This window comes from Solanum verrucosum, unplaced genomic scaffold (genome assembly GCF_900185275.1).
Source record: "Solanum verrucosum unplaced genomic scaffold, falcon-dt-bn FXZP01000252.1, whole genome shotgun sequence".
Lineage (NCBI taxonomy): Eukaryota > Viridiplantae > Streptophyta > Magnoliopsida > Solanales > Solanaceae > Solanum > Solanum verrucosum.
In genome coordinates, this window is record NW_026019988.1 from 1805285 (window position 1) to 1820617 (window position 15333).

General features: G+C 31.6%; 1 protein-coding gene, 1 non-coding gene and 1 pseudogene across 2 annotated transcripts in view; 2 read left to right on the plus strand and 1 right to left on the minus strand.

Moving 5' to 3' along the window:
• Window positions 1-13474, plus strand: part of LOC125818788 (putative late blight resistance protein homolog R1B-14) — a 128389-nt gene extending 114915 nt beyond the window's left edge. The window contains exon 5 of the mRNA XM_049498300.1: window positions 13391-13474. The gene's annotated coding sequence lies outside the window, so the exon portion shown is untranslated. The remainder of the gene's footprint in view (window positions 1-13390) is intronic.
• On the minus strand, window positions 9534-9636 carry LOC125819185 (U6 spliceosomal RNA). Its single transcript, XR_007442443.1, has one exon. It is a non-coding gene; the product is annotated as a U6 spliceosomal RNA (small nuclear RNA).
• LOC125818789 (putative late blight resistance protein homolog R1B-8) lies at window positions 10412-13377 on the plus strand (annotated as a pseudogene).
• Window positions 13475-15333: the final 1859 nt, after the last annotated feature.

Consider the following 15333-nt stretch of genomic DNA (forward strand, 5'->3'; position numbering starts at 1 on the left):
ACCACTGACAAAACTGGAAAATCATACCAATTTAATTCAAATATTAAACAGACAAAAACTGAAAAATATTAAACAGGCAGAAACTGTATAAACATTTTGGTCATACTAATTTAATACCAATATTAAACAGACCGAAATTGGAAAATCATGCATAAAATTTGGTCATACCAAAATAATACTAACTTAATCTAAATTCGTACATCTCATATTTACTTACACATACACACTTCATATCATGATACACCAACTATTTCAGTTTTTTAACTTGTAAAACCATTTAATACCTGTTGGTGTGTTGCTTGTGATGGTTGACCTCTTGAAGACACAATCTCCTCAATTATCAACTTTGTCGAATTGTCGACATATGCTTTCATGTCGGTCATGTGCTTGTCAACCTTATCAATAGATGTAGATATATATGTTAAACATTAAAATATTACAGAAACATAATTAATAAAAATTAATTGAAAAGGGATTGAAAAATAACATTATCTTTCAGTTCTTTCAACTCCATCTGAACCTGTCATTAAACATTGAAAAGGTGGATAAAATCTGTATAATATGGTAAAAAAAATATTAAATCATAATTTTTAATTGTATACCTCCGCAATTTCCTTTTTCAACTCTACATACTTTTTGTCAAAGTCAACATCGTGCCTTTCTGATGTTGCTTGATCTTCTGTCTCATGTTGACTAGAAGATTGATGCAAATTGATCTGATCCATGACATTTAACTCTTCGTCAGTAAGCACTATGTTTCTGAATTTATGCTGTGATAACAAAATAAGATGTGAGAACTAAAATTTATAATAAAAAAAAATGTAATAACTTATAATTAGTAAATGACAATAACTAAATGATAACCTGGTTGTCATGTGTTCTGAAAATCGTATTCTTTAAGTCATCGAAAAAAATACTCTCATTCGATGTCTTCCGGTTGAGAATACGCGGTGTGACATTTGAAACATGGATAGCAACTGTGTTGTCAAAAGGATGACAACACTCATAAAACCAAACCTGCAATGCTATATGGAATTGATTGAATTTGAATGACGTAGGATTCTTTCCCAACCTACGGCTGCAAGCTTTAAGAGTTAATCTAAAACATTCATTGCCCCATGGGAAGTTGACATATTGACCGGACTCAACCAAATCAAAATACAATTTAGAAATAGTTGTTTTTGAGGCCTCCGAACCAGTCAAAAATGAAGTAATGAAGTACATAATGCCAATTTTTAAGCGGTCTTCAGTCTCAAAAAAGTTAGCATGTTTAAACTTATTGAAGAAGTCTAACTTAGGAACTTTTGTCATATCCCCAAAATATTTTAAGATAATTCTATTGGGAATATACGGATCTGAAAAAAAATCAGTAAGAAGTCCACATTTAAGACCAGTTATAGCTGCAAATACCTTGATTCCAAAACGTAATTCTGTACCGTTTATTTTCACAACAAACATGTCGTCTCTGACATTTTCAGATTCAAGAATCATCAAATGTCGCAATAGTTGACATTGAATCTTTATGTGGTGTATGTCATAAAATACACCAAAAGGTGTTTGTTCGAGAAATTATTGAAACCTCTCTTGCCTGAGAAAATCCAATAGATCAGCAAAAACATTCATGTTTGTACATGAAGACCAGTGTGTGTATATCTTCCTTGCCTATAAAATAAAATTGTTTATACTAAATTAAAACACACTTCATACAAATGTTATTCAAGTTTCATTCCATCAGTAACTATAGTTTTAAAATGTTTGTAATTAAATTATATCATATAAATCAAAAATAAATCAAAATCATATAAACATTGATAAAAAATAATATAAAATTATGTGGATACAAATATTATTAATGTTTCATACACATGCATATACATAAATTTTAGTACTGCCTTATGCAATATTTATAAAAAAATTCACACCAAATTTATTCAAACATCGTACCAGCTTCATTTGCACTGTTGCATTCATCAATCTATTTTCATAAATTTATCGAAATACGCTAACAATAATTTAACAATTTTAATACATTAATGGATAAATTGAATAATAAACCTTCTTAATAGGAAATATCCCAATTTCATATTAATATTATTCTAAATTTATACAAAACAGAGTAATTAAATAATTCATACCATATACAAAATTAATAGACAATCTCACCAATGTTAACACACAATTCATACCATTCCCATACCAATATTGTATCAAAGTACATACAAAATCCAACAATCAAACATTAACCTCATATCCATACACATTTTATTCATATTTCGAACTATTGTCACACATACAAATGTTTCGAAAAAAACAATAAGCATAATGTGATATAAAAAATCACTATTTTGGCTAATGTGAAAATAAATTAAATAAAGTACTTACCCTAACAACTTTTTTGTGTTTTTTGGATGTTGGTATTGCTGATTCCTTCTTTTTTGTTGTACTTCTTGTTGATGGTTTTGAAGATTGAGCAACTTCTACATTTGTTGTTTTTTTTCTTTTTTTCTTTTTTGTTTCACTAACAAAATCAGAATCAGATTCAGAAGGGGTTTCACCAATTTTCCCCTTCCTCTTCTTCCCCTTTTGATTTGTCGAAATCGGCCTTTTCTTTGCTTCATTTTTTTTCTCTTTTTTATCTTTCAACCGAGATGAACCACACGCCGCCGAAATTTCAGCCCTTTTAGGCGGGGGGGTTTAAGTTAATATATTGAAAGTTGGAACATGAGCTTCATGAATATAAGTTCCTTCAACAGATCTGGCACTCTTTTGAGGAGTTTCAGTGTGTTTCTTAGACATGCTGATGATGAGAAACGTAACTAGAGTGACGATTGTGGTTGTGAGAAAGATTGGATGGACAGTTGTGAATGTGATGGTGGAGTGGTGAGGAAGATGGGAGTGAAAATTGTGAATATGGGGGTAGTGGGGTGGTGGCGTGTAGAAACTGATAAGCGTGGGTGGGCGGGAATTGTGATTGGTGTATGAGGTAATTGGAGTGTAACGGTAAAAAAGGAAGTCTAATCAATGTAAATCCCTAAATTCGTGTAACTGATAATTTCGATTTTAAAAAAGGAATTGCAATTGTATTAGCTAGCTATTAATAATTAATAATATAAAAATATAAAGAGATTAATCATTTTTAAATAAACCTGTAATTAATTTTTAAATAAAGTTAAATTTAAGTAATATGTTATAGCCTGTAAATAAACTGTTATAAGGAAGAATTTTTTAAGAATGTGTTTAAAACTTGTAATATTGTCCCTTAAATGTGTATATGGTGTGATTTTTCCTTAAGGATATGATAAGCAATTGGCTAAAAATTGCAACAAGACAAATTTTCATAAATTAATTAACGAGCTTCTTAATCTTAACGACATAAAATAATTAATTCGATTGTAAAATAATTAATTTAATTACAAACTAGTTAACTCGAAATTATAACTATAACTTAGACTAAAGTAAATTAATAAGATATTTAACTAAGATGTAAAATCTTTTGTGATGATTTTCAAATATTTATAAAATATACTAATTATATACATAATTGTGTAAAACATATATATTATCTAAAAAATTATATATAAAAAAAAAGTGACAAAAACTATTTAAAATAACTTGCAAAATAAATTTTTTGAAATTTTATAAAACTAATTATTATAAATCGTTTGAAATTAAAGAAGCTCAATGATTAATCTATAATGTGGAGGTCAAAAATTGGGTGTCAACATTGAGTGGAAATAATAACTCTATGTGAGAGAAAGTGAAAAGAAGAATACGTTGTTTTGTTCAGTTGAAATATTATTGCAGCTAAACTAATAACCTACCTTTGATTCTCAAATTATATCAATTTATTGTTGAACTATGACGTTGCAAGAAAATAATTTCTTATACTATTGTACGTGAAATCGACGTGATGAACTTCTTGATTTTAATTTAAAAAGACAAGTTTGACGGCGGACCAAAAGTGATGAAACCACCGTCAAACTTATCTTTTTTATTTTTAAAATCGAGAGGGTCGTCACATTGATTTCATGTGCAATAGTACAAAAAAAAAAAATCTTGCAATGTCATATGTCAACAATAAACTGATTTAGTTCGACAGGCAAAAATTGATTTAGTTTAGCTGCATATATTTCTACATAACAAAATAAAGTGTTCTTTTCTCATCTTCTGTCACATGGAGTTATTAATTCTTCTAAATATATAAAAGGGAAAATGCATATGTACCCCTCAGCCTATGCCCCAAATCCCTGAGACACACCTAACCTTCGCTAAGATCCTATTACCCCCCCCCCCCCCCGAACTTATTTTTTTATTAATTTTCTATATGTCCTTGAAAAAATTGTCAACACACGCAGGGCCCACAAGATAGTGCCACGTAGGCCAAAAAGGTGTAGAAAATTATATATAAAATAAGTTCGGGGGGTAATAGGACCTTAGTAAATGTTAGGTGGTTCTCAGAGATTTTTGGCATAGGCTGGGAGGGTACTTGTGCATTTTCCCTATATAAAAAGATGATTGAGCATTCCATTCATAAAATTTTGGACAAAATCAATGTTAAAAGATAGGTATAAGTTTGGGAGATAATTAAAAATGCACCAATATTGCAAACATAAGGGACTATTATTGCTTCATGTGAAAACCAAGAATAACTTTGAATCTTAACCCAAAAATAAGAGACTATTTTAAGTTTTTTCTCATTAAATAATTATTGAAATTTTTTGTATTTATTATAACGTGATAATTTATTTTGAATGTGAACACCCAAATAGATATAAGTTCTTAAAAGTCTTCTCCACCTCACATGTTCTCAATTAATTAATCTACAAGTTGGCATTACATTAGTCACTTAATTTGTAAATGTGAAGTCAAAATTAATTATCTGACCAAAATAATTTTAAATTTAATTCAAATTTATATGGACCAAACTCAATAAATGTTTACGTGTTTACACAATCATCTCCATAGTATAATACTAAATTTGGATGATAAAAACTGAGGTTACATATTTTATCGAAAAACAACCCTATTTATCTTTTATCTTTGATTATTTTTAACTTTTCTCTTAATTTTCTGACCAACAAACTTGTCAAAAATATATTTATTTCCTCATTAATTATTTGACCAATAAACTTATAACGATTATTTTGTACGTTGCATCTCTTTCCTTTTTCTTGTCTGATCAAAGTTTAGAGAATTTAGAATCAATCAACATAAATTCATATGAATATTAAATTATGTCTTATAAAATATTATTTGTGTCTTGTAATTTTTTTCTTGATTGAGACGAGCAGAGGCGGATTCAAGTCTCTAGATGCCAAGTAAAACTAATAGATTAATTTGACTTTATGCTTCAGTTGGATATTCATTTTTTTGGTCTATATGCATGACAATCAACAAAATATAAATATGTAACGACCCGCTAGGTCGTTTTGAGCATTAGAATTATTTTGACCTTTCTCGTAAATTTCAAATGAGAATTTTGAATTTCTCATTTAACTACGATTATTTAATTAGCGAATAAAATTTTAATTAATTAATATTAGTAAATGGTCAATGGGCTAAGTCCATAATTTATTTAAGATTGTATACCATTTAGCCCATATAATGAAACTAGTCTTTGGAAACGTGCGCTGCACGTTAGCCTCCTACTGTTATAAATTTTGTGCATATTTAAAAAGTTTTAACTTATAAAATAAAAATGCTAAAATCAAGGTATCTAAATTTATTCATTAAGAAATTCATAATAGTGGGACGATGTAATAGCCTCTAATAGCATGAATATATTAATGAAATCTTGAATCCTCATAAATGCATGTAAAAAAATTCAAAATTACAAGAAAACATGAAGAAATACATATATTTTACAAAACCTGCAAATAGAGCACAGCTAGGATGGTTTGTTTAGATTTAGAAATACTTTATCAGATTAAATAAAATATAAAATCAACTTGCACTACCTAATCAAATATTATATTCCACTTTTCTCAGCCAAGCCAGGTATTTACTTAGAGATGTCGCTTCAAAGATTTTATTCTCGTAGTCTCAAATAATTAAAGAAATAAATACAAAAAATATTAAATGAGATTAAAATTTTAACACCACAGAAAAAAAGAGAGGATACATTCTACTTCACTAAAATTACAATACCTCTATATTCTATAATCCAGATTAATTAACAATTAAATGGTTAATTATGATACACTACAAGAATTATACATACAAATAAGACATAATTTAAAATCAACAATTTCTCCTTATACTTTTCATGCCTTGACAATCACAAAGTCATCAGGAGTTGAAAAGTATTTACCAAACAATAATTTTTTTAACTCCTATCTTATCGATCGATCTTTTATGTCTGAAGTACTTCGTCCATGCACAGAAGGTTGTACAAATCTGTTATATCCGATACCTGTTATTATGTTAAAATAAAAATATGAGCACGGTTATAAAACAAAGAGAAGTTTGCAATTTGTCAATTAGAAAGGAGAAGCAACCACATAATAATATGTATTGAATTATATGATTAGTTAGCTGCACTATGTGTACCTTCACATGATAATATGATGGTAAAAGTTAATTGCTTCTTCGTGGTGTTCAATAAAAAAAGTCCAGATTTATTTTATTTAAACTTGTCACAAGTAATATATAGCATGTGAAAAAGATGGTTAATTACCTCTCCTTCATTGAACCAAATGTGCAATTTGAGCTTTATGGCGAAGAAACTGCTTAACAGTAAGCCTGTTGCATTTGACAATGGATATATATCATGAAAAAGGAACAGAAGAAGACATCCTTAAAACCAATTAACAACAAATGGGCAAAACAAATCCCCACCAAAATATAAGAAGCTACTTTCCATATAAAAAGAGACTAAAAAAAAGAAGTTGAACAGTCTCTTTGTAACTGCTCTACTTTAGCATTATTATGAGATTGTGTAATAAACTTTTCATTTTCTCCAAGTGTTTGATTATTTGAACTCAGACGTGTTACTAATGAATAATAAACATAAATATTAATATGCTTATTAGTATAATATGATATCATTTAATATTTAATTAGTTAAATACTTTATAACATTTTAATTTAGTGTAGGGGTAAAATGGTAATCCAACTTTGCACTTTGGAGCTTCCCACTTTTAGTATTATATGATATGATATGATGATTATGTTAGTGGAAATTGACACTTTTAATAGCTAATTATTTTTTTGAAAATGAAAAAGGGAAGAAAGGGTTTGGCGAGAACTTACCGGTGTCCAGGTAACAATTAATTGATGTTACTGCAATTGGTGATTTCTTTTCTAAATTAATGCCATTAGTTAGTAATCATTGGGTAATGATATGCGTAGGTGTTTGGATGGGGACAAATTAGTGGCTAATTAGGGTAAATTAATCATACGATAACTAAGGCTAAATTTGCCGTTTATGTATGTGTGGAATAGTTAGAAATTTTGTTTGGTTTATGGGTTAGGAATATGTGGTAAATTATTATTGCCAAAATATTAGTGATAGAATAGTGATTAACCCTCTATGGCTAGGCATTTGTGCTATTAAGGTGTTGACTGGAAAAAAATAAGTCAAAGAAATCAATTTTTGGAACTTAGTGTTACTACAAAATGTGACGGGTTCTGTTGGAGGGTAAAATAATTGGTTGTTAGGAGAAAATAATCCTTGGCAAAACAAAGATAGTGCAAATTGAATTTCTTGGTACTTCCGTTTTTGTCAAAGTTACAGGGTGTGAAATAGTTGGTTTTAATTTTAGAATTTTCTAATAATTATTACTTTATAGTTTAAGTTTTAATATATGACATAGGTAATCAAATTTTGATTGTATTGTCTATAACCATTAGATTTATGTATGTGGAGGAATTAAGACTTAACCTTAGGCTCGAGATTTAGGAGCTTGATTATAGATTAGGATGAGTATTTGGATATAGTAATATGTGTGTCTATGGACTCACTTGCTTACGAGTATTGCATATTTGGTAGATTGGAAACATTATGAAGCTTTACGAAAGGGAAAAGCCAAGTCTTGAGGATTGTGACACATGTTCGGCATTCCAAGTATGTTAAGACTTTTAGACTTCGTTGAAGGACGTTTTTCTAATCAAAGATTTAAAATTGAATAGACCATATGGGTAAGGGCGAAAGATGGGGATCTCGTACCAATGGTGTGACGGGCATTGGTACGAGTACCAGTGTTATAAAGGGAAAGTTTATTACAATAGAAAACATATTGTAATCCGAGAATGTCAAAGCATATGGGCATTAGCTGATGTATTAATATTGACTTGAATTCTTTGTGTGATTGTGTTTCTTCTTTATTGAACCCATATAATTGTGACAGTTGTGGAGGTTATGCATATATTATGCAAATATTTGATTGATTGAGATGCACCATCACCCCCTTTATTGAAATCATATTGTTGACATGCATTGACATGAGATTGAGTATAAGTTGGGCACGTGGAGATCGTCTGTGCTGGGATGGTGAGATGTTAAGATTATAATTTGGGCACGTGGAGATCGTCCGTGCGGAAATTATTTGATTTTATGATAGTGCATTGAGATTGTTCGCACAGACACGTGGAGATCGTCCGTGTAGGTATATGGACCTCGCGAGTCCCCCATGGATCATGAACTCTCGATGTATTTCCGAGGAGTATCATGTATATACGGTTGAGAGAGTACTTGGCATCTGAGGCATATCATTTCATGGTGTCATATTGCATTGCATCTCATTACTTCATTTATTCTTGTTGATTCGTGCTTTATTGGTGGTTGTACATTACGTGAAGTTCGATTATCCCTATTGATGATAATGATGTACGGTTGAGAGAGTACTTGACATCTGAGGCATATCATTTCATGGTGTCACATTGCATTGCATCTCATTACTTCATTTATTCTTGTTGATTCGTGCTTTATTGGTGGTTGTACATTACGTGAAGTTCGATTATCCCTTTTGATGATAACTTGGTTGATAAGTATGATGTGGACTTGTAAAATTAAAGACTTATTTTTCTTATATACTCTTGTCACTACTTCTTCGTTGTCGGTCTATGAGATATACTGGGTACACGTGGTTTCGTACTCATACTACACTTGTTGCACTCTTTTTGTGGTGCAAATTATATTTCGAATTTGAGGGAATTTCTTGGAGCTTGAGTCTGAGTTTGGATTATCTAGGAGTTGTGGTGAGCTGCTTGGATATTATGCGGCCCATACCTTCATCTATCACTATTTACTTGGGTTGTTTTAGTATTCTGATAGGATATTTCTTATGTTTAGACTTGTTAAATAATTAAAGACTTGTATCGACTTTAGAAGCTCTTGAACTTATGACACTAAATCTTGGGGTGGTATTTCAATTTTCCGCATTTTATTTTAGAAGAGTTAGTATTTTTGATATTTTCTTGCTACTTACCTTTCCGCGTTTAAGTTGAATTGGTTAACTTACCTATCGGTGGGGAATGTAACATAGGTGCCATCACGACTTGTGTTTTTGGGTCGCGACAAAATAGTAATTAGATGACAATTTATGTGTATATAAACTAAAAATTTCTTGTGCAGGGATTATGCTAATCTTCTTCGTATCGTTTCAATTTTATCACATGTCCCCAAAGTTTAGATGCTCTTGTTCAAAGTCGAACTCAAGACCAATAATAAAAGATTTTTTTTCTCACATAATAACTGAAAAATCTTATTAGCTCAGTTGGTTGGTTATTTGAACTTTTATCTTATTGGTAATCTCCTTTCCCGCCTAAGGTTTCTTATGTGTTAACTAAGATCAAGTTAAAAAGTACGTTAATATATTATGTCTAACAGATGAGTGAAATTTAAATATACATGCACATAATACATATACATGTTATATAAAGATGTTACATAAATGTAGGATTATAAATAACATGGGTAATATTGAATTTGCAGATGATAAAGGGGAGAGAGTAACTATTTATCAGAATTGAAAGGAGAGTTTCATTTTTAAACCAAATTTAAAAACATAAATGATTTTACCCTAAAGAAATGCCAACTACTAAGAAATAAAAGAAAAGTCAAAGACTAATTAATTGCATTAATAAAAAATAACTTGTTATTTAATACTTAGTATTAAGACAGACGATATTAGAAACAAACAAAAATAAGAAAATAATGTGCCTTAAATGCTACTTCCTTTGTCTAATAATATCTGTCCAATATTGATTTTGCACATATTTTAAGAAATTATAAATAGAAGGATAATTTTGTATCTCATGATTTTAAATTTGTCGCATGGAAAGTTATAATTAAAAAGGTTATTTGAATTTGAGATTTTTAAAAAAATTAATATATTTTTAATTTTCACATTCAAATATCGGATATGATTTAAGATGGTAAGGTTGTCTCAACTTGTGTGTGTAGGTAGAGATGGTGGCTGTTTACGCTGCACTAACTTGTGTGTTGGGAACCATAGAGAAGGTTTAAGGGTCCAACGAGATTCATAAGCAACAATTGAAATCACTCTACGCGATGTTTGACACTTTGCAAAAGTCTCTAATTGGCAAATGTGAAGGTGGAGAACCAATTATTAGCAAGGATTTGCAAGTAAGAATCAAAGATGTTGCACTTGATGCAGAAGATGAAGTTGAATCACTAATGAAACAACTTATTATTGAGCTGGATGATGATGAATGTTGTCGTGCGAAGCTTGATAAGGTCTCTCAACAGGTTATACAAGTAACTGATTCTGTCAATAAAGAGCTGAAGATCAACAATTGTCCAGAAGCTGATGAAAATAACGTTTCTCGACGATTAGATGATTCAATCCGTGAGAACGTTATGGAAGGGTACAATAAAGAAAGAGAAAATATGGTTGAAAGACTTACCAAAAGCTCAGGAGCAAATAAACTGCAAGTGGTTTCTGTTGTGGGGATGGCGGGCATAGGTAAGACAACTTTTACCAAAACTATATTATTCGATAACTATATTAAGAGGGTCTTTCGTATTCGTGTTTGGATTACTGTGTCTAACAACTATGATTTAAGAAAGTTGCTCCTAGTCCTCCTTCGTGATGTTATTAGAATGAAAGACGGGAATGATAATACAATGGATATTGGAAAACTAGCTGAGCGCGTACAACAAGGTTTGAAGGGAGAAAAGTATTTGATTGTTGTGGATGACATATGGAGCAATCAAGATTGGGATAGAATTTCACATTGGTTTCCAGATTGTGGTAACAGAAGTCGAATTTTGTTGACTTCTAGAGACAACAAGGTTGGTGAGTATGTTGCTACCAATCCTAAAGATGGTTTGGTACTGCTGCGTCCTCTGACGCAAGATGAAAGTCGGTGTCTGTTTTACTACAAGGCATTTGGGAAAAATTACAGTATTAGAGGGTCAGATATTGATGAATTCGAGAAGGTTGGAGAGGAAGTTGTAACAAATTGCAAAGGATTATCGCTAATGATTACTGCAGTTGCTGGTATACTCTCTAGCAAGAGTAAACTGGATGAGTGGATTAAAGTAGCTAAAAGTGTAAGCTCATTAGTAAATGATGATGATTATCAACAATGCTTAAAAGTTGTTGCTTTGAGCTACAATCATCTTCCTTCTCTTATGAAAGCTTGCTTTTTGCATTTCAGAGTTTTCCCAAAAGCCCATGTCATTTCTGTGAAGAAGTTGATTAGATTATGGATTGCAGAAGGACTCGTAAATCTAAATGGAGTTGAGGAATTCGAACAAGTAGCTACTCGTGTTTTACATGATCTTATTGGGAAAAGTCTAGTTATTGTTGACAAGCGAAGTTTGAATGGGAAAATTAAGACATGTAGGATTCATGATCTTTTTCATGATTTTTGCTCGAAGGAAGCTGAAAGCGAGAATCTTCTGTATGTTGTTGGTTCAGATTCCACCACTATTTCTCAAGTACACACAAGTTTCCATCAAGGTTGCAGGTGGATGTCAGTTCAATCAAAAATTGATGATCTTTACTCCAGTCAGTATACTCCTATTGAAATACGCTCTCTTTACGGATATTATAATTGTTTCAAAAAAGGAGTTTTTCATTTCAAACTACTAAGAGTATTGGACTTGGAGGTACATAACATCATAACACTCAGTAAAATTACTGGAGACCTTGTTTGTTTAAGGTATTTGTCTGTCATGACAAATGACACTTTTGTAGATCTCCCAATTACCAATCTTTGGAATCTACACACTCTCATTTTAGTTAAGAAATCATTTAACTTTTATTTACATAAAGTCTTAACTTTTCCAAAAGATATTTGGCAAATGTCACAATTAAGGCATCTTTATGCAATAGGCATTTCTCTATCTTCTCCTGGAGATAAGGTTCTCGGAAACTTACAGAGTGTTTCTGGTTTGAGTCCTTCTTGTTGTACAAAGGAAATATTTGAAGGGATTAAGAAAGTGAAAAAATTGGCCATTCGCGGAAGGAAGGAGGAATATCCTACCGATCTTGAATGGATAGAAAATCTTAAATATTTACAAGATCTCGAGTCACTAAGTATTGCAATACAATATTGGTATATAATAAATAGTACCAGGTTTTTTAGTCTTACAAGTCCAGATTCTTTTCCACAAAAACTCAAGAAGTTGAAACTTAGCCGCACATGTCTACCGTGGGAATACATGTCCATTATCAGCAAGTTGCCTGTACTTGAGGTGCTCCAACTGAAGAGGTATGCCTTCCGTGGCCACGAGTGGAAAGCAACAGACCAGATTGGGTTCCAGAAGTTGAGGTTCTTGCTCCTTGAGAATCTCATGCTTGATAAATGGACAATCACCACCATCTCTCATGATCATTTTCCCAGCCTTGAGCGCGTACTTATCACAGATTGCATATACTTAAAAGAGATTCCTCAAGGATTTGCTGATAGCAAGAAACTGGAGCTGATTGAGTTACACAGATGTGATCCTTCCTTGGTGGCTTTTGCTGAGAAGATCCAGGAAAAACACGAGGATTTGGGGAGGAACAAACTTAAAGTTACTGCCTTCAATTCAGGTAAATATATTTATCTGTCAACATTCAGTAGTTAGTGTTGCAAATAGGAAAAAAAAACTAACTATGCTTGTTGAATTCTACAGTTTGGTTGAAGTTTGATGATGTTTTATATCCTGAATGATCTATACTGTTTTTCTATTAGTTGTCATGTTTTCTTCACTGTCAGTTTTTCCTTTTCATTACTTTCATTTGCTAAATTTGATGAGCCGAGGTTTGTTCAAAAACAACCTCTCTACTTCCACAAGGTAGTGGAAGGTCTGCATATACTCTACTGAGTTTCGTCATTTCACTTTACAGAGTCATTGGAGGAATAGTGGAATTTTCTCAAGAAGAAACAGGGGATTTCCAGCTAGTACCAAGCTGCAGCTGATCAATCACATAAGGAGTTGTCTTCCCTCCTTGTATCGTATTGTGGTGTTTGCTTAAATATAATATTTGTTTTGATTTTTACTTATACAAGTTGTTGTTTGGATATGGTTGTTACCTATTGGATTGTATTGTGGTGTTCGTTTAACTAAAATATTTGTTTTTTGGTTTTTACTTATACAACTTGTTGTTTGGATATGGTTGTTACCTATTGTATCGTATTGTGGTGTTCGTTTAAATAAAATATTTGTTTTGATTTTTACTTATACAACTTGTTGTTACCTATTGTATCGTATTGTGGTGTTAGTCTAAATATAATATTATTATTTTTAATTTTTACTTGTACAACTTGTTGTTTGGATATGGTTGTTACCTATTGTATCTTATTGTGGTGTTAGTCTAAATATAATATTTTTTAAAAAAAATAATTACTTGTACGACTTGTTGTTTGAATATGGTTGTTACCTATTCCTATTGTATCTTATTGTGGTGTTAGTTTAATGGTTAATATCTATGATGATTATTCAACTAACTTTTTCACGAAAATTCACTTAACTTTGATTTTTAATTCAAAAGTCACTCAACGATTTTTCCGTTGGTTGATTCTCGAAATTGAAAAAAAAAAATCGGGTCCAGACCCACAAATGAATAGGAAGCGAGGCGAGGGTCCTTCATTAAAGGGGGGGAAAAGAGGGGTGGGCTTTGTTGTGGGGGGGCCACCTTGCGCAGCTTTAGAAAGGAGAGAATGACTTTCTGAAATTCTCTCCAACCCTTTCTATCTATCTTTAGAAGTAGGGCGAGAGAAACTTTCGTATAGGGAAATGGTCGCTTGGGGTGTTGATTTGGCATCTTCAGCTACGGTGTTCAAGGCGCGCTAGCGCGCAACAGCTGATGAAAAGCCAACAACTTCTTAGGAGTCAGATAGGGTTGGAACCCTATACAAGGGGCTGCTTGCTGCTCGCCCCTATTATTTGCATAGAAAATCACTAAACCTATTTAATTATTTTTTTTCATTAAAATTTATTGATATGAAATTCTTATTTCTAACCAAAATTGTAAGAACAAAATATATATCTATTTAATGACCCGCTCCACTAAAATAAAAATATTGACCCTTTTATTTTACCCTTAATTCTCCTAAATTATTCTCTCTTCTCTCCCAATTCTCCTCCTCCTCTTCTTCTTCTCCTTTTTAAATTTCTCAATTTTAAAATCTCCGTTAAGTAGGAATTTATAATGGATTTTCCTCCTCTCCTTGTATCAAATTGGCCCCCACCAAATTCCGATCTAAGACCACCCAAATATTACGATAAAATGTGGAAAAATAAAAATAAAACTAAAAGGAAAAAAGTAAAAATAATCAGCTTGTAATTACACCATGTAATTAATTCACAGTCCCCCTGTGAATTGGAGAGTGTAATTACCACTTGTCAATTATACCAAATTACCTACTAACCAAGTAATTACATGGCCAGCCAAACAGGCCAGACAATGTAATTACACCCAATCACACTAGGGTGACTTTCCAAACAGGCCCTTAATAAAAAATTGTGGGTCAAAATACCCTTAATTACGACCTAATTTCGTAAGGGCATAACATTTAAGCAAACACTTAGACTTGACTTTCGCTATCAAGCTAACCCTCCAACTTTGAATATGCATATCTAGACATCTCAACTTGTCTCCTATGTGTCAGTTGAATACTCATTAGTAAAATCTGCATAAGTAGTACTCCCGCCATTTTAAAAAAGAGGTCTAGTTTGACTTGATATGGAGTTTAGGAAAATAAAAGTCCTTTTAATCTTGTGGTCCAAAATTAAAGTTATGTAAAATGTATAAAAATGTCCTTAATCTTGTAGCTTTAAACATGCCACATGGAAAGCTGAAATTAAAGTTGCCGAAAAAGGAAATGGACCATTCTTTTTAAACATACTAAAAAGGAAAGTATGTGATTCTTTTT